This window comes from Peromyscus californicus, unplaced genomic scaffold (genome assembly GCF_007827085.1).
Source record: "Peromyscus californicus insignis strain IS unplaced genomic scaffold, ASM782708v3 Scaffold_6__1_contigs__length_162567912, whole genome shotgun sequence".
In the NCBI taxonomy this organism is placed as follows: Eukaryota; Metazoa; Chordata; class Mammalia; order Rodentia; family Cricetidae; genus Peromyscus; species Peromyscus californicus.
Window position 1 is genome coordinate 98966183 of NW_026294584.1, and position 25453 is coordinate 98991635.

At 48.2% G+C, this 25453-nt stretch overlaps 1 protein-coding gene across 2 annotated transcripts in view; it reads left to right on the plus strand.

Moving 5' to 3' along the window:
- The first annotated feature begins 8833 nt into the window (after positions 1–8833).
- The window catches only part of Fbxo41 (F-box protein 41), a 33015-nt gene continuing 16395 nt past the window's right edge, over positions 8834–25453 (plus strand). Inside the window, exons 1-2 of one of the 2 annotated variants that reach the window (XM_052722046.1) lie at positions 8834–9171; positions 16570–16741. The gene's annotated coding sequence lies outside the window, so the exon portion shown is untranslated. The remainder of the gene's footprint in view (positions 9172–16569; positions 16742–25453) is intronic. The other variant, XM_052722045.1, reaches the window with a different exon arrangement.

Here is a 25453-nt window from a genome sequence, read left to right on the forward strand (position 1 = left end):
CCAGGAGACAGGAAATAACCCACATTGGTGAGATGTAGGCCCCTGACACATTGCACCTACAGGACAGTGATATACGTCAGGCATTTTATAAATAAATAAATATATATATATATAGAATGAAGTGATGTATTTATTCAGAACTGACTTAGGGGTTAGCTGTGTTTCTGGAACCAAATGTGGAAGGTGTAGGTAGTAAACATAGCTGGTCTGATATCCTGATCCTCAGTTTCTAGTACCATTTCAAAACAGGAAGCAGTCAGTGTAAGTTGCTTGCAGGCAAGTATCCAAGTAGAAACAGCAAGGGTCAGGTACCTAACGCCAGCCTTTATTGCTTGCTTTCCAGCAGCTGAGAGAGAAGCATTTGGAAAAGGCTTTCAAACAGATACGGAGAAAGCTGCGGCACTAGAGGGCGCCCTGGGCATCAGAGGTTGCCGAATGACAGTGGGATTTATGAATACTCAGTATTTGCTATCACAGATAACATCTGTTCAAGAATCATAGGCTGTGAAGACCAGAAGGGTCTCCAGGTCACAGCCCTTTCCAAAACTTTACTTCCAGGTCAACCCTTCATGGTTTTGGGGTGCAGGCAGGAGGCTGGTGAAAAAAGCATGATCCTGTAATAGGGAAGATGGGTCACCCCCTTTATTCTCTGATCTTCCTCCTCAAAGCTTTTTCCATGTTGGGCAGTATAAAAAGCCTACTGTGCACCATGTTGCACCTCCTGAATGACTGCTCTAAGCTAAGGCAAGGAGAGGGCCTGTATCTGATGACTTTGTTCTTTTCTGCTCTAAGCTAAGCTCTGTGTGTGTGTGTGTGTGTGTGTGTGTGTGTGTGTGTGTGTGTGTGTGTGTGTGTGTGTGTAGGTCAACATCATTCTTCAGGAGCCACCTACTTACTGCTTTTTGGTTGTCTCTATGTATGTATGTATGTATGTATGTATGTATGTACATGTATGTGTATGTGTGTTTGCAAGTGCACACCTGTGCAAAGGCCAGAGGAGGATGCCAAATGTCCTCTATCACAACGCACCATGGTTTTTTAGCTTTGTTACTTCGGGGAGCATAAATGTGTTGCCTGATGTGCGCCATATTCTGACATCTGATGTCAGAAGACAATTTCAGACCTCCTGGAACTGGAGTTCTGGATGGTTATGAGCCACCATGTGGGTTGTGGGAACTAAACCTCTGTCCTGTGTAAGAATAACAGGTGTTCTTATCCACCGGGACACCTCTGCAGCCCCTTCTACTGTGTTTTGTTTGTTTGTTTTGTTTTGTTTTGTTTTTGAGATGCTCTCTCACCTGATCTGAAGCTCACAGTTTTGGCGAGGCTTGCCAGCCAGTAAATTTCCTAGATGCACCTGTCTCCACCCCTTAACCCTGGGTTACAAGCACTTATGAGTGGCCGTGCTTGGCTTTTACACATGTACTGTATATTAAAAATCAGACCTCCAGTCGGGCAGTGGTGGCCCACACCTTTAATCCCAGCACTTAGGAGGCCGAGGGATCTCTGTGAGTTTGAGGCCAGTTTGGTCTACACAGTGAGTTCCAGGACAACCAGGGCCACACACACACAGAGAAACCTTGTCTTAAAAAAAAAAAATTCAAACTCTCTTCCTAGCACAGCAAATGAGCTTACCCACTGATCCATCTCCTAAGCCATCTAGGTTTGTTTTTTGTATTTTGAAATTTCAGAAGGGTGGACCGCAGAGGGCAATCTTGAACCCTTTGGAGCTCAAGAGATGGATTGCCAGACACAGAGAGAGATAAGTGGTGGATTCAGGAGACATGAGATGAAAGGTGAACCTCATTATCTTACTAATTAATTGACTACACCTTCATCCACAGGCATGGACCCCAGACTTTTATTTAGATGCAGAGTAGGGCAAGGTAGAGCATAGAAGCCCATATTTTAAGCAGCACCAAACCACACCACCTGAACAAAAGGACATACAGGCAGGCCGTCAACAAGATGGACTTGCTGGTCTCTGAACAAGAACATTTGCCTGCGTCTGCTGGGTTCCATCACTGTGGTCAGCTCTGTCCTTTCCCAGACAGTCCTCACACCCTACTATTAAGCTTAGCATGATAAGAAAAGGGAACTCGGGCTGGAGAGATGGCTCAGTGGTTAAGAGCACTGGCTGCTCTTCCAGAAGACCCAGGTTCAATTCCCAGCACCCACATGGCAGCTCCAGACTGTCTGTAACTCCAGTTCCAGGGGACCCAACACCCTCACACTGACATACATGTAGGCCAAACACCAATGCACATAAAGTTTTTAAAAGGGGGAGAAGGGACTCCACTGAATTGACTTTGTAGTAATCCTGGTGCCTGGTCCTAGGACTTTGAGCCAGGAAGTCCTCGTAAGTCCCGTGTAGTGGAGATTCCACTGGGACTCTGAAGGAAGAGAATGTTAGACCAGAGATGGAGAAAATTAAAGTCAATCAGAAAACCCAAATCTAGATCCCCAAACGCATCAAGGGCTGTCAGTTCATTTTCATTTTGAGTTGTTTTTTTTATTGTTTGGGATTTTTTATGATTTTAAATTTTATTTTTTTATTACTTTGGGTTTTTAAAAATAATTTATTTTTATTTTATGTGCATTGGTGCTTTACTTGTATGTATGTTGGTGTGAGGGTGCCGGATCCCCCGGAACTGGAGCAGAACTGTGAAGAACGTTGTAAGCTGTCATGTGGGTGCTGGGAATTGAACCTAGGTCCTCTGCAAGTGCACTGAGTGCTCTTAACCACTGAGCCATCTTTCCAACCTCTTATTTCTTTACTGTTTATCTGTTTATCTGTCTGTCTGTTTGTTTGTTTGAGACAAGGTTTCTCTATGTAACCATGACTGTCCTGGAGCTCAACATGTGTAAAACAGGCTGGCTTCGAACTTCCAGAGATCCTCCTGCCTCTGACTCTAGAATCCTGGGATTAAAGGTATGCACCGCCAGGCGGTGGTGGAGCACGCCTTTAATCCCAGCACTCGGGAGGCAGAGGCAGGCAGATCTTTGTGAGTTCGAGGCCAGCCTGGTCTACAGAGCGAGATCCAGGAAAGGTGCAAAGCTACACAGAGAAACCCTGTCTCGAAAAAAAATAAAGATAAAAATAAAGGTATGTACCACCATACCCCACATCTTTAATTGTTTTTATTTTATGTGTGTGGTTGTTTTGTCTGAAAATATTCCCATGCACCACATACATGCAGCTCCCATAAAGGACAGAATAGGGAACCGGATCCCCTGGGACTGGAGCTAGAGGTGGTTGTAAGTTGCCTGATGTGGGTGCTAGGAACCGAACTCTGGTCCTCTGCAAAAACAGTACACACTTAACCACTGAGCCCTCTCTCCAGTTTCTGGTTTGGATTTTTTTCTTGTTATTAGTTTTTTTTGGTTTTGTCTGGCTTTGAACTTATGGTGCCCCTCTGACATCAGGCTCTAGGACTGGGTTCCACGTACAAACCACCACACTTGGCGGAAAGATGTCTTTTCATCAATCTTTTTTTTTTAATTGGGGGTGTGGGAGAGAAACAGATAAACAAACCCTCTCATCTACTCCTCAAAATGAGGACATTTCCTCAGACTCAGTTCTTTTTCTTTTTCCCCTGACTTGGAATTGAACGTAGGTCCTCATGCTTGCTGGCCAAGTGCTCATGCGGGTCCACAGTAGACCCAGTTCTTAGCTCTTCTCTTTCCTGCTTCCTGTGTTTGGAGAGCATATTCATTTCCACCCTCACAAAATTCCTCCTAAGTCATCCAGGTGAATGGTGACTTGTGGCCTCCACTTGAGTGTCCCACCATCATTTCAGATATAATCTATGTAGAATCAACTCATCTTTCCGTAGTCCCAGTGCTTGTCAATAATGACAATCCTTTGTTGGATTCTCTACACCCATCTGAGTAGTTACAGTTCCCTGCCAGTCACCTTTGCTGTTCCCCTATCCACATGTCCAGACTGTTGCTTACACCTGATGGACCTTATCAGCATTCTTCTTTTTTTAAGTATTTATTTACTTTATTTTACGTGCACACGTGTGTGCCTGAGTATATGTCTGTGCACCATGTGCATGCAGCAGCCTGAAGAGGTCAAAAGAGCGTTGGATCGCCTGGAACTGGAGTTACAGGCAGTTGGTAGCCACCATGTAGGTGCTGGGAATCAGATCCAGGTCCTCTGCCAGAGCAGCCAGTGTCTCTCTGGACTCCTGTTCTCATTCTTCTACGTCCTGTTTGCTGTCCTTGTGATCAGTAGTTTTATGAGTTATGGCTTTTAGCTTGTGAGCTCACCAGGCATTGGGGATTGACCTGGGCAACAGCACTCTGTGGCAGAGGTTGAAGGTATGTTTCCCTAACCCGGTACTCTAAGAGCATGAGCCCCAGTGGTAATCAGTCTTTCGTTTCTTGTTCTTTTGGGACAGGGTCTCATGTGACCCAGGCTTTCCTCAAGCTCGCTGTGTGGTCTCTGTGTCCCCGGCGCTGGCTTTGCAGACATGCCACACCACACCCAGCTGAATCTTTTGGCGTTTCTTTACTTGGAGTTCCTGTTTTGCAGACATGCCACACCACACCCAGCTGAATCTTTTGGAGTTTCTTTACTTGGAGTTCCTGTTCCAAGCAGATATAAGTAGTTACAATTTTTCAGAGGCAGCTCTCCTCCTTCTCCAAAGGATCTACAGGCAGTACAAGCCCTCCCCAGGCCTTCCAGGGGGTAAACTCAACACCTCATGCTTTTGTGCTGACATTTTTCTCTTTCTCAATCTCTCACCCTTTTTAAAAGTTTGCATCTCTCTATCTACATAGCTGTCTATCTGCATGAATCTAACCCAAGGCCTCCTGTATGGTATACAAGCACTCTAACCAATAAGCCACATCCTCAGGCCTGGAAATAAGAATTGATGAGGTAGGATCTGGAAGACTTGGACAAAACAGTCTAGAACATTTGCTCTGCCCTTTCCTTTCATCCTAGCCAACAACCCCTGTTCCTGCTTGAAAGAAGACCAGTATAAACCAGTTTGAACTACCTAACTGTGCCTCTTGTTTCTCTGATTCATGATATCTCCTTCCATTCCATTACACTGTGCTCATGCTAGAAACTCCTTAGAACATCATTCATGACATGATAGTGTCAGACTGACCAAAATACATATACCTGGGCCAAGGAGATGGCTCTCGGCGTAGAAGGTGCTACCAGCCACGAAGACTGATGGCCTGAGTGTATTGCCCCCAACCCACTTCAAAAGCCAGACACAGTGGCACAAACCTGTCATCCCAGCACTCCCCCCAATAAAATAGGAGTTGGAGACAAGGAAACCATAGAAGAATTGCCTGGAAGTTCATGGGCAGCTAGCATGGAGTATGCAGGGCACCAGCGGCAGGGCAAGAGAGACCCTGCCTTGACAGAATGGAAGGAGAGAAATTACTCCTCTAACCTCCACACACAAGCCATGACACACATGAGCCCACACTCGCATGTATGTATACACACTAAATAAACAGTTTAAAGTCACATACGCGTGGGGCATGGTGACACATGCTTTTAATCTTAGCACTCAGAAGGCAGAGGCAAAGTGGATCTCTGTCCGTTTGAGGACAGCCTCTTCTGCACGGTGAGTCCCCGGACAGCCAGGGCTAAGGCCCCACAGAGAGACCTTGTCTCAAAAACAAAACAAAATCGCACACATAAAGGTTAGAGATGGCTCGGTAGTTAAAAGAACTTCTTGCTACCGGAATGGACCTGAGTTCAGTTTCCAGAACCCACGTGGCAGCTGATAACCACCTGTAACTCCAGCTCCAGAGCTCACGCTCTCTTCTGGCCACTGAGGGCACCTACACACATATGCACACACAAACATACATGTAACCAAAAATAAGTCTTTTAAAAAACAACCACATACACCGTGAGGGTAAACCCTTCCACATCTGAATTCACCTTCCTCTCTCATCTCTCTGTCCTTTTTTTTTTTTTTCCAAGACAGGGTTTCTCTGTGTAGTTTTGGTGCCTGTCCTGGATCTCGCTCTGGCCCCGACTGGCCCCGAACTCAGAGATCCACCTGGCTCTGCCACCCGAGTGCTGAGGACTAAAGGCGTGCGCCACCACTGCCCGGCCCCTCCATCACCTCTTTATCCTCTTCCTTTCCAATCTAATACCCAAATCTTCCCTCTGAGGTAGATGTTTGATCCACACAACCTCCAGCTCACCAAGTCGACCCAGTCCACTTAAAGATTGAATCACACTGTTCTGACTAGTTCACGGAAGAGGAAGACAGAAGGGTGGTAGCCGGAGGGCATGAAGCTGGGAAAGACGGGGAGATGAAAAGCGGCAGGATGGAGGCCCTGGCACACCGTGGGATCCGGGGAGTGGGACCGTACTATACCTCTCACCAGCTGGGACTGCCTGATTCGTAATTCATGATTCCCTGCCTTAGCCTTGGGAGCCCTAGATGGGGTTGTCACTGAGCACTCGCTCTTTTGGTTTCTCTGGCCCACATGGAGTGAGATTCACATTTTTAGAACAGTGGTTCCCATAACAACCAAGCAGGAACTGTTGTCTGTGAAATATAGCATGGTCACACATGCGCACATGCATATATGTGTGCACATGTCGGAATTCATGTGTGTACTTATGTGCATAAGGACAGCACACCCACCTTCACATACACACATGTACATCCACATGCATACATAACCATACACATGTGCATCTCTATATACTTGCACAGCCACCGGTGTGTACCTCCGTATCCATACAAATCCATGTGTACACATACACAAAACACAAACAAGCACACTCTGTGCTGTAAATGGTTTTTGTATAGTCATCACAAGGGCAATATCATAACAAAGGTGGAGCCAGGACGGTATAGAGATACTTTGGGCTCGCTACAAAAACAGGTGAAAGAATCAAGTCTGCATTTGGACAGAGCAGGTTCGGGAACTTCACTGGAGCAGAGAGATGGCGTGAGGGTGCATGGTTTGACCAGAGGATGGGCTGAGTATTTTGCATTCCAGTTCTGGTCCTGCCATTCCTTGACCTCTGAACTTTAGCCTCTCCTGCAGAAGTGGGTGCATTTTATCATTTCTGTGCCAAAAACCATGATGTGAGCAACTTGGCAGGAAGGGCTTATTCTGCCTCCCCGTTTGATAAGACACCATCCAGCATGTCCAGGAAAGCACAGCAGTGGGAGTATTTGGCAGCTGCTCACATTGTGTCCCCAGTGAGAAGGAGACAGCAGTGAATGCTGGTGTTTAACTCACTTCCTCCTTTTAATTCAGTTTGGGACCTCAGGGCATGGGACCGTGCTGCCCACAGGGAGGGTCTTCTCAATTAAACTTCTCTCTAAACCCCCTTTCAGACAGACCCATAGGTGATTACAAACCCAGTCAAGTTGACAGAGGATGAACCATCACAGTGGGGATAAAAATAGTTTCTGGGGCTGGAGAGATGGCTCAGAGGTTAAGAGCACTGGCTGCTCTTCCAGGGGACTGGGGTTCAATTCCCAGCAACCACATGGCAGCTCACAACTGTTTGTAACTCCAGTTCCAGGGGACCTGATACCTGTGTACAGACAGACATGCAGGCAAACACCAATGTACATAAATACAAAGAATAGTTTCTGCTTGGTCACTCTATTGGAAAGTGAATGATGTGTATGAAGATGATTAGCATGATCATGATGCCTGGTTCACGATTGACAGGAACTTATTTAAGTCTTAGAAGAAGTGATTTCCCTTATCACTCTAAGACTTCCTGCAGGTGGAAAGACATCAGAGCTTCAGGAAGAAAAGGAGAGGGCGCTTCATCTGCTTGGCCACTGTACAATTCTTGTTAGATTTATCCTTCCCCCTAAATCACCTGACAGGTCTACAGACCCCTCCCCGGTACTGCACGTCCCTGGGGCCTCTGTCCTCACAGGAGTGGGATGGGATCAGTGGTAGTCATCCAAAGCCTCCAATTTACTGGAGAGTCCTGGAGCTATGTTGGCGTTTTGCTCTGCTACAGGCCCTGGTGCAGCCCAGCTGGGGCACCACTGTGTGGTAGAAATACCATCTCCCTTTTCCTCATCCAAAGCTCAGTTCATTCCTGGCCTTGCCCAAGGGGGCGTTTGCTGTTTTTTTTTTTTTTTTTTTTTCTTTTTCCAGCTCAACTTCAGCCCTGAGGACTTCCTCTAGCACAGGACAATTTTCGGCATGGAGTGTGCCTACCCCAGCAGCTAGGTAGGCCTGAAGCCAAGGGTGAGGGGCCTTCTAGATGCTTCAGGGTTGAGCATCCTGGAAGTGGTGGATTTGTCTGGAGCAAACCAGTGCATATTCCCTGCTTCTTTCCGTTTGTAGGTCCACGAGAGGATGGGGGCGACACCGTAAGTGCAACATTAGGTACAGGAACACAACACAGTGTGGCCCAGCTGCAGCCAAATCTTCCCAAAGACCACACCTCCGACCTGAAGTCACAGAGTGCACAACCCGCACTTGGGCACACGGCCAGTACTTGGGCTCAGAGCCCAAGAGGCCGCTGAAGAACTGTGGTGTGTGTCGTAGGGCCCGTGCCAGCCTTTTCCTCAGAACCACCCATCCAAGATGGGCTCCCCACTGGGTGCAGGCCAAGCCTGTTGGGGGTGGGTTAGGGTGGATAGGCCCTGATTGAAGGTGGGCAGCAGAGGCCACAGCTGGAAGCTCCGAGGCACAGGAATGCCTGAGTGGTGGTCCTTGGAGTGGAGAGGGCTGCACCCCCGCCCCCGCCCCCGCCCCGGCGGCACCCATCCCCCACCCGAGCCACCAGCTTCTGCGGAAAACGTGGGGTCCCGGCGCAGCCGCTCCTGGCTGCATCTGCTGCTCCCCGCTTGCTGGAGAGCCCGCCCCGGAGGAGGGGCCGGCTCCGCCCCACCTCCCTGCCGCCTCCCTCCCTGTCTCCTGGCTGCGCCCGGGCCGAGCGCCCCCTCCTCTCTTCCCCTCCTCCCTGCGTACCCCGCCCGTGATCGCATCGCGAACCCCTCCCGTTGCGCGGGGCTGGGGGACTCGGCCGCCCCCGCCCCAACTGGGAGGCGGCGGCGGCCAGCCTAGGCTTCAGTGGGGACCAAGATCCGAGGCCCGGTGGCGGCCCTGCGTCTGGACCGGGCACGCGGGGTCTATGCCTCTGCTCCCCCAGCCCAGGGCCGCGGTGCCTTGCCTTGCCGCGGACTGGAGGAGGTAAGGGCAAGTCTGGGGCGCGCTGCGGGATTGCTCCTGGAGAGGCTAGGCGGGGAGGACCTCAGCCGCTGCACCCTCCTTCCGTGCCTTCTATCCTGCTGCCCTCCTGAGGCCGCGAGGCCGCCAGAACTGGGAGGGATTCTGGGCAGGCCAGGCTTCAGGCAGCCAAGGGGTTAATTTAAGAAATTAAAATCAGAACGGGTTTGAGACCAGGCTTCCCCTCCCCCCTCCCGCCTGTCGCTGCCCTAGCCTTGTTGTGGGGCGGGGGCGGGCTCCAGAAAAAAAAAACCCACTGGGACTCTGGACTTTAGAGAGGGAGAAGGGGGAGTGCCCCGAAACCCCAGCCCTCTCCACCTGCTGGTGATGGCATGGGGGAGGGTCTTGGTCCCGAGGCCTGGCAGGGCATCTGTACCGTTGTCCGTGCGTGCCGATGTGCACGTGTGATCGTCTGGAGGTGTTCATATGTGTGCATGCATGTTTCTGCCTCCCCACACCCCAGTGCCTGTGCGGGTGACTGTGCCCACAGTATCTCCGGAGGTGTGGGCTCCACTCCATCGCCTTGCATGTGTGTGTGATACTGTGTGCACTGCCCACAGTCTGCCTAGAGAACCGAGTGAGGCCTATTCCCTCCCTTTGGTTGAGCCTGCGGTGAGGGGCTCATACGGTTTTCCGGGTGTGGGATCCAGGTGCTGGAGCTTGTGTGTGTGACCTTGGGAGGCGTGTGCATGTTTGCAGGACCACAAGAGGGGGTGCTTAGAACAGAAGGCAGTGTGGCAGGGCGGCTGTATTGACTCCTGTAGGTCTTTACCAGGCTGGGGAGCTCTTCTGCAGGCACCCAGTTTGGGGTTGTAGCTGCAGAGCCGAGGCCTGGGCTTCTTGGAGGGTTGGGAGGCTTTAGACAGGCAGGGCATTCCTTTATTCTCCACCCACTGGGGCATAATGGGGGTATAATGTGGACACCTCCAGCAGCCTCTTCATCCTCAGAATGCCTCCACCTGCTGGCAGAGGCCTCCTGAAAACACCTAGTTTAGAGCTCTTTGGGCTTCTAAGTCCTTCTAACAACACCTAAACCTTCCTCCCTCGTTTGTGTGATTTCCAGTTCCTCTGCTTCTTTCCTCTATGTGGGTTTTACATGGGAGGAGGAGGAGGGAAGTGCTCTCGGGCTCTGAAGGCCAAGTGGGAGGGTGAGAGGATGTCACGGGTAGGTCAGGCAGGAAGTTGGGGGCCATGTGGGGGCATCACCCAAAAACCGACAAACTATGCTAGCTTTTCAATTTTGCCTGATCTGAATACAGCTGGTGGGACAGAGAGCTGTGAAGTGTACACATTTGTTCCTACACTTAGGCATGCCTACCTTTTAGGGAAGGGGAGTATTTGTAAGGGGTGGTGAAGGTCGTCAAAATGTAGTAGTTATCTTGCCTCTGTGTTTCCCAGACCTTCCTTCCTCTCTGATAAAGCTTTGTATATTCAACAAATACTCACCAAGTGTCACCGTGGGCCCATCCTCCTGAGAACATCTCAGGATTGGTATGAACATCCCACTCTCAGTCAGGAAGTGCTGTGTTCAAATCCTTGTTTGTCACTGTTTTAGTTACTCACTACTATGTACCAAACACCCTCAGAATTTGGAAACTTTGAATAGCAATTATTTATTTGTTTGTTTACTTATTTCAGTGCTGAGAACTGAACTCCAGACCTTGCACATACTAGGCAAATGATCTACCATTAGGCTTAAAGTTGCAATCTGCCTATCAATCAATTATTTAGGATTCCAGGCAGGTCACCACTAACAGTGACACTATTTGGTCTATGACTCGCCTGTGGCTGTGGCTATGGGATCTGAGGATCTCACCTGGAATCACATACACAGCCTCTCAAGGTGGTCTCTCAGCCCCCAAGGCCTCCTTCCACAGTAGCCTCAGATAATTCTAGACAGCTGGGATCTAGCAGCTGGATCCCAAGGCTCGCTAAGAGGGAGCATTCCAAGATGACATGTCCTGATGTACAACGACGTATCTGACTTCTGCTCGCACGAAGCTTGCTGATGTCCATCTGGCCATGCCATGAATCAGTGTGGGAGGGCAACACTAGAAGACTTGATTCATCAGAGGTCCTCATGCGGCACCAATTTGTTACAGGTCTTTATTGGCCACAGGCAATCTGAGCCTTTGCTTCCTCATTCCAGAATCGAAGCATTCCACCTCCTTGGTAGCATTGTTTGTGAGCACGATGATGTCCCAGAAATAATGATTAGATAGACACAGGTTCACTGTTTTCTTACATTGGGGGCACCTGTGACCCTGGGCTTGACTGGCAACTTGCATTGGGCATGTGGCATACAGAATAAAGCAGGTGATCCCAAAACCTCAGCTCAACTAGAGCAGACCATGGGAATGAGAAGACAGTGAGCTCTGACCTCCTAGTAAGTGACTAGGGAGCTATCGTGCTTTACAAGTTCATTCTTGGATTGATGTAGCCAGTTTCTCTACTTGCATGATGGTGAGTGTCAAAACTTGCCTTGGTTGAGCAATGGAGACATGGCTCAGCAGTTGAGAGCACTAGACACTCCTGCAGAGGACCTGAGTTCAGTTCCCAGCACTCATACGATGACTCACAACTGTTTGAAACTCCAGTCCCAAGAGATTCAGTGCCCTCTTCTGATCAGAAATGCACATACGTGCAGGCAAAACACACCTACAAAATAAATCTTTCTAAAAATTCATTTTAGAAAATTGCTTTGGCTGCATGAAATCTAATTTATCTATGATTTGGTAACTCCTCTAATATACTAATATACTAGTGCATACTCTGTGAAGATGGTCATTTGTAGTGTCTCTGCCTGCAGAATATAAGTAATGAAGGACCCGATGTATGTGCAGGTCAATGATCCCCAGGTATGGGACCTGCTGTCTTGGGAGTTTATAGTAAGGGAGGATTTGTGCTGTGCCGGGGATTGAGGTGGAGGAGGGTGTCAGGGTGGAAAAGGTGGCATTTGAGCTGGGTCTACAAAACTCACCAGTTGGAGAACAGAGTTCTAAGAAGGGAGACCAGCATGGGGCTAGACCTGAGGATGTGACAGGGCCCAGTGCTCTCCAGTGGAGCAGAACCCTCATGGGGCTCACTGACAGTTTATGTGGAACAGGAGCAGAGACAAAAGTTGGTGCTGGCAAAGCCGAGAGCTGGTCAGCATGAGCCACCCTTGATGACAAGTATGGCAGGTGTACTTCGCTTCTGAGTGGCTGGGCTGGGGATCTGTTGATGCTTGCCTAGCATGCACCAAGCCCTGTATTTGGTTGCTAGAACTATCCTAGCATCCAGGAGGTGGAAGCAGGAGGATCGGAAATTCAAGATCGTCCTCAGCTACACAGCAAGTTTGAGACCAGCCTGGGCTACATAAGAACCTATCTTAAAGAAGGAGAAGGAAGAGGCCATTCATTCTTCAGAGATTATTTTACCTTTTTTTTGGTGTGTGTGAGAGAGATGTGTGTATATATTCATGTATGTGTATGTGTACATGTGTTCGATGTTTTCTTTTTCTTCCCCCTCCCCTGCCCCCCTTTTTTTAAAGCAAACAGGGTCTCTTTTTTTTTTTTTTTTTTTTTTTTTGAGACAGGGTTTCTCTGTGTAGCTTTGCGCCTTTCCTGGAACTCGCTTTGGAGACCAGGCTGGCCTCGAACTCACAGAGATCCTCCTGGCTCTGCCTCCCGAGTGCTGGGATTAAAGGCGTGCGCCACCACCGCCCGGCCAGGGTCTCTTATTGAACCTAGAACTCACTAGTTTGGCTAAGCTGGATGGCCATTGATTTACAGCGATCCTTTTGTCTCTGCCTTCCCAGTTCTGGTATTATAGATGCACACTGCCACACTGAACTTTTTGTGTGAGGATCTGAATTCAGGACTTCATGCTCCTGAAGCAAGCCCTTCTCCACAGCCCCTATTTTACGTTATAAGGGACATACATGACTGGGTAGATACTTGCAAAAAGCTTCAGAAGTCATGAGGATTGTCAGATGAGTGAGTTAGAGTCCACACAGATGAGGATCGAGGTCTGCACGGCAGCCGTGCCTACAGGAAAAGGAAGTCAACCATAGCAGATCGTGTGGACAAGGGTGGACAGAAGAGAGAGCCCAGAGGCGAGTCGCTGTCCAGGGTGCTGAGCAGATAATGCGGCTGTTGGTTGAGAATTGTAGGAGAGGCCGGTTTTGTAGTGTGTACATTGGAATTGTGAGTTTAGTGTTAGCCGCTGAGACAGAACCCATTTCATTCTCTACTGATTCCTTCTAAATTCATTTTGAGTTTAAAGGGAAAAAGAGGAGGAAGAAGAAGAGGGAAGGAGAAAGGAAAGGGCACCTTAGCGTGGCTTCAGGCCCAAGACCTTATTTGTATCTCTGACCTACGGAAGTGGGTTATCTCTAAGATGTTCATTCTCTAATCTTAAAAAAATGCTCCTGGATTCTCCCACACTGCCTCAGCACAGGGAACTCCTGTCCACTCAGTGCCATGCCCACAGCAGCCAGGCTCATTCAAGCAGCCATCTTAGCAGTCCCCAGTGGGCCCTCCTCAGCTCCAGGCCAGTGTGAGCTTGCCCACTCCTTCCAGATTACATCCGCACCTCCCCAAGTTTCCGGCTGGAACTCCTGTTTCTGCTGTTGGTTCCCGAGAAGTTCTTGGCTCTTCTCTCTCTCCTCTGTCTCTTGAAGGTTCCATTTTCCCCTCCACCTCCCTCTTTTCTTTCTCTACATTGCCACCCTGGGCTTGCTTTTCCAGTATTATTTTTTTTTAATGTGTCTGTGTGGGGCTGGAGAGATGACTAAATGTTAAGAGTGCTTGTTGCTCTTGCAGAGAACCCACCCACATGGTGGCTCACACCATCACAACTGCAGTTCCAGGGGGTCTGATGCTCTCTTCTGCCCTCCAAGGATTCCGCACACACTTGGTGCACTGATACATATTCAGGCAAAACACTCATACACATAAAGTAGAAATAAGTAAGCCTAATTTTTTGTTCGGTTGTTTTTGTTGTTGTTGTTTGTTTTTGTTTTGTTTTGTTTTTTTTTCAAGACAGGGTTTCTTTGTGTAGTCCTGGCTGTCCTGAAACTTGCCCTGTAGACCAGGCTGGCCTTGAACTCAGAGATCCACCTGCCTCTGCCTCCCAAGTGCCAGGATTAAAATCATTCACCACCCACTGCCCAATTTAAGCCTAATTTTTTTTAACGTTTAAGTTAAATAAAATTTTGAGACATGTTTTTTTTTTTTTTTTTTTTAAAGATTTATTTATTATGTATACAGTGTTCTGCCTGCACGGCCAGAAGAGGGTGCCAGATCCCATTACAGATGGTTGTGAGCCACCATGTGGTTGCTGGGAATTGAACTCAGGACCTCTGGAAGAGCAGCCAGTGCTCCCAACCGTTGAGCCATCTCTCCAGCCCGAGACATGTTTTTATGTAGCTTTGGCTGACCTCAAACTTGCTATGTAGCTGTAAATGACTTTAAACTCATAATCCTTCTGCCTCTGCCTTGAAACTGCTGGGGTTACAGGCATTGACACTACATCTGGCCAGTAATGTGTTTAATTTTTTTAATTGCACTCATTTGTGTGTAGGCGCATGCAATTGGATGTGCATATGGACAACTTGTGGGAGTCCATTTTCTCTTTCCACCATGTGGAAAGTCCACCATGTGGACCCCAGTTATCAGGATTGTAGCACGTATCTTTACCCACTGAATGATCTTACTATCCCCAATAATGTATTTCAGGCTACATACTGCAAAGGTCCAAATAGCTTTATGTTTGTTTTGTATTACAATTATTACTAAGTACATGCATGTTTTGCCTGCACGTATGTCTGTATATATGCACTACATGTGTCTGTGGAGGCCAAAAGCAAGCTTCAGAATCCTTGGAACTGGAGTTACAGACAGTTGTGAGCCTCCATCGGGTCCTTTGGAAGAGCAACAAGTGCTGTTAACTACTGAACCATCCCTTCAGCCCCTGCCCCCGGTTTTTTTGTTTGTTTGCTTTTTGGTTTTTGTTTTGTTCTGTTTTGAGACAGGGTCTCACTCTGTAGCCCTGGCTGGCCTGGACCTTGCTATGTAAAACAGGCTGATTTTTGAACTCACAGAGATCCACCTGCCTCTACCTCCCAGACACCAGGATTAAAGGCTTGTGCCACCGTACCCAACTCTTTTAATTATGTGGATGTGGGGTTTGCATTTTCCTTTAGGTCAGAAGAGATCATCAGAGCCCCTGGAGCCACAGTTAGATGTGGTTATGAGCTACCTGAAGTGGGTACTGGGGATTGAATTTAGGTCCTCTGTAAGAGCAGTGTGTGCTCTTAATCACAGAGATTTCTGTTCATCTCCCATACTGTTTTGACCATATCATCTTCTACCCAAGTTTGCCTCAGGACATCACCAGCTACTTGGAGGAAAGGACTGGATCTTGTTTATCTGTGTGACATGCATATGCCTAGCACAACACCCGTGTAGTGCATGGCGCTGAACAGTTGCTCAGTAAGTGGACACAGAATGAATTCATGTTTAACTACAGCTTAGGTAAGAAGTGTAGACTGATTGATTAGGTAAGAAGAGGGATGGTTTCGTTTTGTTTTGGTTTGGTTTGGGTTTTCAAGACAGGGTTTCTCTGTGTAGTTTTGGAGCCTTTCCTGGAACTCAATCAGTAGCCCAGGCTGGCATCGAACTCAAAGGATCCTCCTGCCTCTTCCTCCGGAGTGCTGGTATTAAAGGTGTATGCCACCACTGCCCGGCTTAGAGAAGAGGGTTTTATTATAAGTGGTAAATCCAATGTTATTTAGTTTTTAAATTACATTATTTTGTGTGTGTTGTGTGTGTATACATATATGTACTACGGCCGTAGAAGAGAGAGGTCAGAGGACAGTTCCATATGTGGGTCCTGGGGATCAAACTCGGGTTATCAGGCTTGGTGACAAGAACCTTTATCTGCTGTGCATCTCACCAGCCCCCAGTTTTATTTTCAACGATAAAATATCTTCACACTTCCGGTAACTATGAGGAGGGTAGATGAATGGGCCTTTGGCATAACTGCATCCAGGTTCTCAGGAAAGTGGGGCTGACCCTCCAGCTCCTGGCTCCACCTCATTGGGTGTTTGCATGTTTTTCCCTCCATGCATGGACTTCCTCTGTGTGGTCAGGCAGTCTGAGCCACTGACGTCCTTTTTCTCATCCATACTTCAGTGGAGAGTGCACAGTTTCTTAGAGTGCTTCATCCTAGCATGTGACCACAAAAGGAAAGGGGCACCCCTCCCCCCATTTCCCAGTGAAGGACCCCAGTGGCTCGGTTTGAGGAATGTACATACCCATTCCTGGGTCAGTCACTATAACCAAGGAAGTGGGACTAGGTCATGTCTCCACTTCCTAGGCATATGGTAGGCCTGCCAGAGGCACGTGGAGTGTGAAGGGGCAGCTCACCGAAGAAAAGCAGAGATGCTGCCATGACCACATAGTGAGCAGTTGAAGTAATAATGTCTGCTGCAGGACTCAGCAGCGGACGCCACAGAGTGAGACCGCCCGTGCGTCTGCAGTGGCCACAGGTGAGACTGATTGGAGACACTCCGCTGAGATGGGCCTGAAAGCCTAAACGTAATAAATAAATAATAAACGAGTAAAATCCCTCCAGTGAGTTCAGCCTGTGGAATCCTAGCCAAAGAAAACCTTAAGTTGGGCTTGGATAGAAAGGCACCCTGAGATCGGCGGCGTTTTTGGATGAGAGAAGCAGTGTGGCAAGGGATAGAGCCAGGCAGAAACGGGGGTGGGGGGCGGTTCTCAGGGCTGCAGTAGTTGTTAAGTTGGGAGAACCAGAGCACAAATGAGGATCTGACTAGTCTCCCCCCGGGGCTCAGAGTACAGAGTACAGACAGGCTGGAATCGAAATAGATGATGAAACTCGATTGTCATTTTTTTTCTTTTTCTCGTCCCACACTACCTTCCATCACCTTTTCCCCCTTTGTTCGTGTGTGTGTGTGTGTGTGTGTGTGTGTGTGTGTGTGTGTTTGCGTATGTGTACATTTTTGTATGTGTGTCATTCAGGTATGTGTGCGCATGCCCACATGCAATGGTCCAAAGTTGGTTGCTGTTAAGAGTCATCCCCATCACTCTTTCACCTTAGAAACTGAGGCAGACTTTTTCAAACCTGGAGCTGTCTGGTGTCTGGTCTTGAAACCCAACTTGCTCTGGGGAACCTGTGTGTCTGCCTTCTGATGCTGGCATCACAGGCAGGCAGCCATGCCCGCCAGGCATTTATGGGGGTTTCTGGGGATCTGAACTCTGATCTTCACACTTGCCCGGCTAGCGCTTACCCGCTGAGCCGTCTTCCCAACCCCCTATCACCTTCTTGCTTGCATTCAGAGAAAGCTTCACACTCATGCGGAGGTGTGCAAAGTCTAGACAGGAATATTCTCAAGAACGATTCACAGTCATTTCTGGGGTGCAGCAGGTGGAGGGCAGCTTCGGAGTGTCTGCTGGGGTAAAGAGCTACTGGGATATGAGTAGCCCCTGTTCTCACCCACCCAGGTGCTCACCCACAGGCCTGCCACTCCCAGGCTTTACCCTCTCCTTGATTTCTTGGAGCCTGGCTAGTAGGGTGCTATGAAGGCTGAAAAAAAAATGTTCTTCAAGAGTGGGCAGGGACAGGGAGAGGGTTGGAAGCACGCTTAGGAGGCTGCTGCCCTTTGCAGGTCCGAACAGCCCGGCTCCCCACCAGCTGGGTATGTGAACTTGGGATCTCAGGCCCACTGTTGTGTGACAAACTTTTCTTGGGGAGACACTATACACGTCTACTCACCCCTGATAGGGAGCCAGCAACAGATCAAAGTATGGATACCACCCAAGTCCAACTTGGTGAAGCAATGAGTTTTATTGGGGTTACTTACAGAATATGGGTGAGGGGTCACTTACAGGAGCAAAAATGACTCAGACAGCTGCATCACCAAAGCCCACCCCAGCCTGAGTGACAGCTCGCAAAGCTGGGGCACCGGAGCGTGCTCCACAGCCTGCAGGCAGCTCCACAGGCTGCAGAGTGTCTTTTCCAAGTGACTCAGTTGGTCTAAACGTCTTCCAGACAGCACAGCTGGTTTCTGCTTCTGGCAGGCAGCTGGTGGGGTCTCCGGGTCTTTGAGCTCAGCTTGTCTGAGAGTGACTCAGCGGTTTTCCTTGTTTATTCTGGGAGGGAGGGGCCTAATGAATCTGGTCAGTTTCAGACTTGCTGGAGCTATTTTGAGTTTTTCGCCTTCTAGCTTAAAGCCTCCCCCCAGGATAGAATGTTTCAATTTCAGAGGAATTCTCCACAATGGCCAGCTTCGTCTGTCTTGCCTGTGATAGCGAATCTATTCAGGTCTTCTGTTTCTTTTTCTTTTCTCTTTTTTTTTTTTTTTTTTTTTTTTGTTTGTTTGTTTTTGGAGAGAGGGTTTCTCTGTGTAGCCCTGGCTGTTCTGGAGTTTGCTCTGTAGATCAGGCTGGCCTTGAACTCACAGAGATGCTCCTACCTCTGCCTCCTGAGTGCTGGGATACAGGCATGTGCCACCATGCCTGTTTAAGGTCTTCTGTTTCTTATCCAGTCAGTTTGAAGTTTTATATTTTTCTAGGAAAGCATTCAGCTCATTCAGATTTTCAAGATTTTGAGCCAAGAGTTATACCTAGTAGTATTTCCATAATTGAAAAAAAAATATCTGCATGCAAGTCACATCCCTCTTCTCGTTATAGTGTTATATATGTGTTCTTGTCCTATCTATCTATCTATCTATCTATCTATCTATCTATCTATTATTGATGTTTTCTAGAAAGCCATTTTTTGAATTTACTTCTATTGGCTAGTCTTTAGATTTCAGTATACTTAGAGGACAGTGATACCGGCACAATTACTAAGCATTTCATGGCTTTAGATTTTTGACGTGGTGCTGGGAATTGAACCCGGTGCTTGTGTATGTGAGACATGTGCTTTCCCAGCTGAGTTGTTCGCCAACATCAATTACCAAACATTTGTTTAAAATGAAAGAAGGAGGTTTAGCCAGTTAAGTCGGGTGTGGCACCGAAGTCCTGGCAGCTTCGCACTTTGGAGATGGAGGCAGGGAGGTCAGGAATGGAAGGCCAGCCTTGGCTACGTGAAACCCTATCTCCAAAGAGAAGTGGGTGCAGAGATGGCTCGTCAGCTAAGAGTGCTTGCTGACCTTCCAGAGGATCCGAGTTTGGTCCCTAGCTCCCATGTTGGGCAGCTCATAACCACCCCCTTTGACGCCAGCTCCAGAGGCTCTGCCTCTCTCTTCTGGTCTCCCCGGGCCCCTACACTCTCACGCTTATTCCTACACACAGACACAAACACGTAAGTGTAGCTAGAGTTTTCCTGCCTGGCCCACAGTCAGGACAAATCTCTCTCACCCGCCAGTCCCACAGCCACTCAGACCCAACCAAGTAAACACAGAGACTTATATTGGTTACAAACTGTATGGCCGTGGTAGGCTTCTTGCTAACTGTTCTTACAGCTTAAATTAATCCATTTCCATTAATCTATACCTTGCCACATGGCTCGTGGCTTACCGGCATCTTCACATGCTGTTTGTCATCATGGCGGCTGGTAGTGTCTCTCTCTCTCACTCAGCCTTCCACTTCCCAGCTTTATTCTCCTCCTTGTCCCGCCTACACTTCCTGCCTAGTCAATGGCCAATCAGTGTTTTATTTATTGACTAATCAGCAACACATTTGCCATACAGAACATCCCACAGCACGTAAGTTAAAATGAAATAAATCTTTTTTATTTTTTTTTTTATTTTTTTTGGTTTTTCGAGACAGGGTTTCTCTGTGTAGCTTTGCGCCTTTCCTGGAACTCACTTGGTAGTCCAGGCTGGCCTCGAACTCACAGAGATCCGCCTGGCTCTGCCTCCCGAGTGCTGGGATTAAAGGCGTGCGCCACCACCGCCCGGCATAAATCTTTTTTAAAGGAGACAGAATCTAAGTGTGAAAGGGACAGCCTGATGTATTTACACAGTTCCCAGTTTTTGTCAGATGTGGTGGCAGGGTGATTTGGTTAAAACCCTTGTGTAAACCTGGTGGTGGCCCATGCCTTTAATCCCAGCACTCGAGAGGCAGAGGCAGGCGGATCTCTGAGTTCGAGGCCAGCCTGATCTACAGAGTGAGTTCCAGGACAGCCAGGGCTATTACACAGAGAAACCCCTGTCTCAAAAAACCAAATAATAATAGTAATAATAATAATAATAATAATAATAATAATAATAATAATAATAATAATATAAAACCTTTATTTAAAATATATTATGGGGACTGGCAAGATGGTTCAGTAATTAAGAGCACCTTCTTCTAGAGGACCTAGGTTCAATTGCCAGTACCCACATGATGGCCCCCATCTGTTTCCAGTTCTAGGAGAATCTAACACCCTCTTCTGGCCTCTGTAGGCACCAGGAACATAGGTAGTGCAGAGACACAAATGCAGACAAAACACTCATGCACATAAAAATTTAAGTCCTGAGTACTAAAAGAACACATGCATAATTGGTTATAGCCTTTGGTGGGAACAGACAGCCAAGCATAACAAGAAAGTCAGAAATCATTCTAATTTTACTGAGGTATACTTTCAACATATCAATAAAAATAAAGTAAAAGCCAATCAACATACTTGAGAAAAATATTTGTAGTGCATAATGGACAAGAGGGCAATATTCTAAAAAGCCTTTGCAGATCAATAAGGAAATATGAATGTTCAATGTAAAACTGAGCAAAATTGGGCTGAGCATGACAGACAGTGCTGTAATCTCAGCACTTGTAAGGCTGAAGCACGAGGACTGTGGCTAGTTTGAGGCCAGCCTGGGCTATATGGTGAGACCCTGTCTCAAAAAACTAGCTCCGTCGAGATAGCTCAGTAGGCCGTAGCGCTTGCTGCTAACCCTGGCAGTCTGGGTTCAGTCTCCAGAACCCACATGGAAGGCGAGAACCATCTCTCCCACAGATTGTCCTCTGACTCCATGTGTGTTGTGGCCGATAGGCACCCCTTCCAGCAGAGCCACACACAATAGGTAAGTAAACATAGTTTAATTTAAAACGACCCCACCCCAAATAGCATAGTGTATAGTCAAATCACTAAAGAGACACAGGTGACTGAAAAATGGCGGGAAAGTGTCCGAGCTCCGCAATCAAAGAAACTCAGGTGAAGAAACCAGGCCAGTTTTCACTTTCAAGCTTGCAAGAGCATGCAGAGGCCAGACAGGAAGCTGAATTTGGCTGTGGTGGGTAGGCAGTGGGGGGGCCATGAAAAGAGTTTTGAACAGAAATCATCCACCGTAAGACAGGTCTGGAGCTGAGTGTGGAGGCAAATGCCTGTTATCCCAGCACTTTAGACAGTAACGCAAGAAGAGCACAAGGAGCAGGCCAGCCCAACCTAGGCTAGAGTGAGACCGCATCTCAAAAATCACAAAAACAATAATTTTTAAAAAAAAAGGAAAAAAAAAAAAAAAAGGGAAGGCCCATGTCCTCACACAGGATGAAAGGGAGCTGTGAGACCGGACAGAGGCTAGCCCAGCAGCACAGGTGTGAGCAGGCCTTGGCCTGGAAGAGCACAAAGCATGGAAGGATGTTTGGGCTGAAAGCATCCCAAAGAGAGAAAAACCAAGATGGCGGGTGGTGTAGCTGGGAGGAGGGCGGGCAACGTTAAAGGAAACCAGGCTGCTGGGAGTGAGTGGGAGTCCCAAATCGGTTTTTGACACTAGAGCTGCGGTTCTCAACCTTCCTGATGCTGCAACCCTTTGGTGAACCCCCCAACCATAAAATATTTCATTGTTACTTCATAACTGTAATTTGCTACTGTTATTAGTTGTAATGTAAATATCTGTGTTTTCTGATGGTCTTAGGCAGCCCTGTGAAAGGGTCGTTTGATCCCCAGGGGGTCTGGACCCACTGGTTGAGAACCACTGATTTGGGTCTCCTTTTTCTTTTTGGTTTTTTCGACACAAGGTTTCTGTGTGTGGTATTGGTGCCTGTCTTTGTACACACCTGTAATCTCAACATTCTTAGCACACAGAGGAAGATGGAGACAGGAGACCTGTCCAGAGGCTGTCAGATCAGCTAGCCTGACTTATACAGCCACAAAAACAAGGAGTAAACCTGCCTTAAAATAGGGTGGGAGGTGGGGAGGCAGCTTCGTGGTTAAAGTGCTGGCTACACAAATGTGAGGACTGAAGTCTGGGTCCCCCACAGAAAGGCCGGGTGGCCATGGTGGCCTGCCTGTAACTCCAGCCTCAGAAGGCAGAGAGAGGGGATTCCCCAGTGCAGGCTGGCTAGCAAGACTAGGCATATCAGTGAGCTCTGGGTTGGACTGAGAGACCCTGCCTCAGTGAATATGGTGGGAGACGATCAAGGGTGATCTCATCATTAGCTTGGGGCTTCTGTGTGCACAAACTAGAAAAGAAAATGGAAAGGCAAGGACCACCTCCTGAAAGTTGTGCTCTGCTCTCCACACACATGCTCCGGCACATGGGAGCTACAGTCACACACATGCTTCTACACACGGGAGCTGCAGTCACAGACATCATGTTGTCAACACGAGCTGTGTGCTGAGCAAGAGCTTTGGGCACATGTGGGTGTCACTGTTCAAGTGACATCACAAGTCCTTTTCTTCTGTCCCACAGAAAAGACAGTAAGGCCACCAGAAGCCCAGGCTCCTAGCCTGCCAGCTACACACAGGTCATGGGGTGTCTGTGTTAACTAGAAATGGGAAACGTGTTTATTTCTCTCCAGATGGCCAGGCCTCTGACAACAGAGTAAGACCACACGTGCTTCCCTGGAGCGAGGGGCTGAGGTGAGCTCTACCTCAGAGTTGGCGGGAAACAGTTCTCTAAGAGAAAATTGGGAGTCTAACCAAGACCTAGGGCAGAGTGGCAGAACAGTAGAGTGGTTTATTAAACACACATGGCTTTCTACTTCACAGTTGAATAATCCAGAACGTTTTTCCTGTTCATCCCAATGCAGTCATCCATCACCAGCTTACACTCTAGTTGTCCTGTCTCCAGAAGAAGCAAGCCCACATCCTCATCCTGAGATACGCCCAGCCCCGTACAATATTGTGCCATGTCTGATTAAGCAGTAATCTAGTCCTCTGGGTCTTGCAGTCTGTGGCCAGAATAGAATGATGGAGAGAAAACTGGAAGCTGAAAGAACAAAATAACTCCCCAGCTGGAGAGGGGAAGGGCGGAAAAACACCTAGTCCACAGCCCACACCTTGACTAGTAGCAAGGATTCTCTGACCTCCCCAGCCCACTGCTCTGACGCTGCAGTCTCCATCCTTAGAGCGCTGAGGCTGTTTGTGAGAGAAGGGCTAAAGCCTGTTTGGGGACGGAGAGGACACAGTCTTAGGGGTTGGCAACTTGTTTTCCAGGCTTTTCTAGCAATATCCTGGCTTTGATCCTCAGGGGGGGCTTTCCATCAGTTTGCCTTCTTTATCCAGAGTGTTTGCCCAAAGCCAGAGACCTCACTGGAAGTTGTAATTCTGGAATGGATTCCCTGATGGTGGTGGGGAGGGGGAATGGGAGTTGTCTCTTAGCAACAGCTTCCCTTGTGCCACTCATTGTAGGAGCCCAGGCTTGGAAGGAGAGCTCCAGCCAGGGCCTCTGCCAAGGGGCAATGCAGGCCCCTAGCTCCTTGGCCCCTTCCTATTCAAGCTGCATCCCCTCAACACACACAAAAGACTGCTTATAATGGGCGTTTCCATGGAGAGGACACAGGAGGGCCAGAGGAGTCAAGAGCAGGCAGGCCCCCCGACTGTCCTTCCTCTGAGTTCCCTGCCTTCTCTCTTTGCTTGAGTTCACTTTAGTTTAAAGCTAAGAACTGGCTCTTCATTATCTCTCAGCCATATTAGATTACTGGCCCCAGGCAGAAGGGCCTCTCCAGGCAAGCTAGTTACTCCTTCTGCTTTGAGCTTGGCTGAAGTGGGTCCTGTTTGACTTTACTAAAGGGGCCACAGGGAAGACCATAGCACCTAACAATATCCTAACATTTTTCTGCTAATGTAGCAGTCTTTGTGGGGACATGACCTCAGCTCCAGGGGCTGTGAATGACAGTTTAATCAGTGGATTTGCTATTGTGACAGCGTTCACTAACTTTTTGTTTCTTTGTAGTTTGAGGCAAGGTCTTACTGTGTAGCCTTGGCTGACCTGGAGCTCACTAGGTAGACCAGTTGGCCGCTAACTCAACAGAGATCTGGCTGCTTCTGCTTTTGAGTGTTGGGATTAAAGGGGTGTGTCCACCAACTTTTGACTGGGGAATGAGGGAAGTGGTACTGTTTTACACTCCCCTATCTTAATTTCTTTCCTTGATGTTGTAATAAACTACTCTTAACAAAAATAACTTATGGGAGAAAGGGTTTATTTTAGCTTGAAGTTCAAGGTGCAGTCCATCATGGTTGGGGAGTCAAGGCAGCAGGAGCCTGAAGCAGCTGTTCATTGCAGAAGCAAGAAGCAGGGCATTGAAGGCAAGCTGCTGCTCAGTTCTTTTTCAATGTACGCACACAACCCTAGTCAGAGAATGATGCCACCCACAGTGGGCAGATTTTTCCACCTCAACAACTGAAATCAAAATTCCCCAGAGGCCCATTTCCAAGATGATTCTAGAGTCTGTGAAGGAGACAACACTGACCATCAGAGGGCCAGGGATATGGCTCAGTGGGGAAGGTGCTTAGCAGGTAAAGAGTTTGATCCTGGCTTCCATATGGTGGAAGGAAGAACTGACTCCCACAGGTTAACCTCTGACCTCCACATGTGTGCCATGGCATGATCATCCACCCCACACAAAATAAATGGATTAAATGTAAAGGGGAAAAGCCACTAACTACCACGGGGTCTATTATTTGAAAAAGGAAACCATCTTTATCTTTCATTTCTTAGTTAGATTTTCCCCCAGTACAAAGAACACAGACCCAGTGTAAGTGAAGAAGGGGAATTGATCATATGCCCCAATCCACGTGGAGGAACTGAAAACAGTGGGAAAGGAAGGCAGGCTCCCCAAGATCCAAGCGGAGTGCTGATAGGAGGAGGAAGCTAGGCACTGGGTGGCCATGGGAAGAGAGGTCTCTACATCCCTGAGGAGATGGCACAAGGCAAGCAGGACCCTCTGGAGCCCCTCAGGAAGGAGAGGTGGAGCTGAGAGAAGCCTCAAGGTAGGAGTCAGTGGGAACAGAGAGGCAATGGGGATTACCCCACAAAGAGGCTGGAATCAACTAAGAGCAGAAAGTCACAGAACCCTGAGGAACG